This window comes from Galeopterus variegatus, unplaced genomic scaffold, assembly GCF_000696425.1.
Source record: "Galeopterus variegatus unplaced genomic scaffold, G_variegatus-3.0.2 Scaffold620, whole genome shotgun sequence".
Classification (NCBI taxonomy): Eukaryota; Metazoa; Chordata; class Mammalia; order Dermoptera; family Cynocephalidae; genus Galeopterus; species Galeopterus variegatus.
In genome coordinates, this window is record NW_007726731.1 from 206,178 (window position 1) to 209,606 (window position 3,429).

Sequence of the window (3,429 nt, forward strand, 5' to 3'; positions counted from 1 at the left end):
GCCCGTCCCGGCCCGGGCCCGGCAGCGGGATCGCACCCCTTGGTGTTGCCCCCGCGCCTCGCTCAGCCAGTGAGTGGGAACCGGTCTGTATGTGGGATCCGAACCCTCGGCGGGAGCGCCACTGCACTTCCCAAGCGGCGCACTAGCGCAGTGCGCCACCGGGCCGGCCCCCATTCTGTGGGTTTTGACGAATGTTTAATGACATGTATCTGCCATTACAGAATAATCATACAGAACAGTATCATACCTAAAAATCCACGTATTCATCCTTCCCTTTGGCAACCACTGAAAATGACTCCCTGGCAACCACTGATCTTTTTATTGTCTCCACTGTTTTGCCTTCTCCAGAATACAGTTGGAATCATACAATATATAGCCTTTTCAGATTGGCTTCTTCTCAGCAACATCTTTTTGTTGCCTGTAACTTTCAAGTTTTGACAATTATGAAAAAAGTTGCTACAAACATTCATGTGCAGGTTTTTGTGTGAACATAAGTTTTCAACTCATTTGGGTAAATATCAAGGAGCATGATTGCTGGATCATGTGGTAAGTGTATGTTTAGTTTTATAAAAAACTGCCAAACTGTCTTCCAAAGTGGCTGTACCATTTTGCATTTCTACCAGCAATGAATGAGAGGTCCTGTTGCTCTATATCCTCACCACCACTTGATGTTGTCATAATTTTGAATTTTAGCCACCCTAATAGAAGTATGGTAGTATCACATTATTGTTTTAATTTGCAATTTTCTAATGACATATGATGTTGGGCATCTTTTCATGTGCTCATTTACTATCTGTATATCATCTTTGGTAAGGTGTTTGTTCAAATCTTTTGCTCGTTTTTAAATTGGGTTGTTTGTTTTGTTATTGTTGGGTTCTTTGAGTTCTCTGTGTATTTTGTATACCAGTCCTCTATCAGATATGTGTTTTGCAAATATAAATTAGTTTCTTTTACTTCCATTCTTTGGAAGAGAATATAAAAATACAATTTCTTCCTTAAACGCTTAGTATAATTACCAGCAAACCCATCTGGGTCTAGCCTAATTCTGATTTCTGTTTTGGAAGGCTATTAATTATAGACTCAGTTTCTTTAAAAGAAAGAATGGAAGATTTGACTTTTAATGAAGTCCAATTTATCAATTTTTTTCTTCCATGGTTAGTACTTTTTGTGTCCTACCAGAAATCTTTGCCTATCTGAATGACATAAAGATTTTACTTAGGTTTTTGTTGAGAAGTTTTATAGTTTTAACTTTTATATTTAAGTCTAAGATTTATCCAAAATGAGTTAATTTTTGCACTGTATTCTGTTGCATTGATCTATATATCTATCCTTACTCCTAAACCATGCTGTCTTGATGACTGAAGCTTTACAGGAGTGTTATAATCAATTAGTACAAATACTTCAAGTTTTTTTTTAAGTGGTTTTGTCTTTGTATTCAAATATAAATTTTAGAAAAAGCTTGCTAATTTCTACTAAAATGCCTGCTAGGATTTTTATTGGAATTACTTTAAATCTATACAGATCAATTTTGGGATAACTGATTTCTTAACAATATTGAATTCATGAACATGGTACATCTCTCCATTTATTTGGTCACCTCTAATTTCTGTCAGCAATGGCGTTTTCAGTGTAGAGTGTTGCACATATCATTCTTTCTAAAATTTATGCCTTAATATTTTATAGTGGGTTTTTTTGTAATTGCCTTTTCTATATCATTATTCAATTGTATGTGGTTGGTATATAGAAATACAATTGATTTTTGTACATTGAGTACACATACTGTGACCTTGCTAAGTTCACTTAATTCAAGTAGCTTTTTTTCCCAATCTTTAGGATTTTCTATGTACAGGATCATGACTCATAAAACACTTTTCAATTAATAAAATGCATCCTTAACTTTTAGCAGTCTAGCCTCAAATATGCCATTTCATATAAAACAGAATAGTCTCTTTACTTCCATCCTATCTGTTGTGTTATTGTTAACACATTTTACTTCCACGTTATATATATAATCCACTGTTACTATTTTTTGCTTTAAACAGTTCTCATTTTTCATTTAAAGAAACTAACAAATGAGAAAAAAAGAATTTTCTATCTATTCACACCTTTACTGTATCTAGTGCTCTTTGTTACTTTACGTAGAACAGTTTCCATCTGCATTCATTTTCTTTTAGCTTTCTTATAGTTCGCTGGTGACAAATTTTCCCAGTTTTGTGTGTTTAAAAACATCTTTACTTCACCTATATTTCTTGAATAAATGGGATATAGAAAGTCTGTTGTTTTCTTATCTTTCTTTGGCTTGTATCATTTTTATATCTTTTCTTCATCTTTGTATCACTTTGAATGATGCTAGGTATAGAAAATCAGTCGTTTTTAGTTGTTGTTGACCTGACATAATGTGTCATTTTTCTCTGATTGGTTTTAAGATTTTTGTTTCAGCAATTTGATTATCATATGCCTTAGAGTAGTTTTCTTTATGTTTATTTTGCTGGGGGTTCATTAAACTTCTTGGATCTGTATATGATTTTGTAGTTTTCATCAAATTTGTAAATATTTTGGCCATTATTTTTTCAATAGTTTTTTCTGCCCTTCCTTCTGTGATTATAAGTATTATGCATATACTGGATTGCTTGGTATTATAGAGGACTGAGTTCCTCTATACTTTTTTTGGTCTTTTTTCTCCCCAATTTCGTCAAGGATTCTGATCCCCGTACCAGCCAGCCACCAAAATCAAAACAAAAACAGAAAAACAACCAAGGAATCTACCGTTCTGTCGTCTTTGAATATTGTTCTGTCAGATACTTAATTTACTTATACATTAGCTTGATCCTTCTGAGTTTGTTTTTAAAATTTGTTAGGGCCGGGCCGGCCCAGTGGCTCACTCGGGAGAGTGCGGTGCTGATAACACCAAGGCCCCGGGTTCGGATCCCATATAGGATCTTTGAATATTGTTCTGTCAGATACTTAATTTACTTATACATTAGCTTGATCCTTTTGAGTTTGTTTTTAAAATTTGTTAGGGCCAGTCTATAGTAAACCTTCTCCTAAGGTGAGGCCTTTTTTGGTTTTCTACTAACGTCTATCTACTTTTTCAAGAACGTCTATCTACTCTGATTGGTCAGAATGTAAACATCTTCTGATACTGTGAGGGTTCTGATAGTTGTTTAGCTCAGAGCTTCTTTACAGTTGTTCTTTTCTCTGAACCTGTTCTTTGCCCCACCTGATGGAGTATCATCCAACACATTCATATTGTAGTATTCAGCCAAAGATTCAAAGGGACTGTAATACAGATTTTTTTTTTTTTTGTCTTTTTCCATGTCCGGCAACGGATCGCAACCCTCAGTGTTGCCCCCGTACCGGACCGGGGACCGGCAACGGGATTGCAACCCTCGGTGTTGCTCCTGCGCCTCGCTCAGCCAGTGAGCGGGA

At 35.7% G+C, this 3,429-nt stretch overlaps 1 protein-coding gene across 8 annotated transcripts in view; it reads right to left on the reverse strand.

Moving 5' to 3' along the window:
• Positions 1–3,429, reverse strand: part of NCOA1 (nuclear receptor coactivator 1) — a 189,602-nt gene that overhangs the window by 41,295 nt on the left and 144,878 nt on the right. The gene's annotated exons all lie outside the window — the stretch shown is intronic.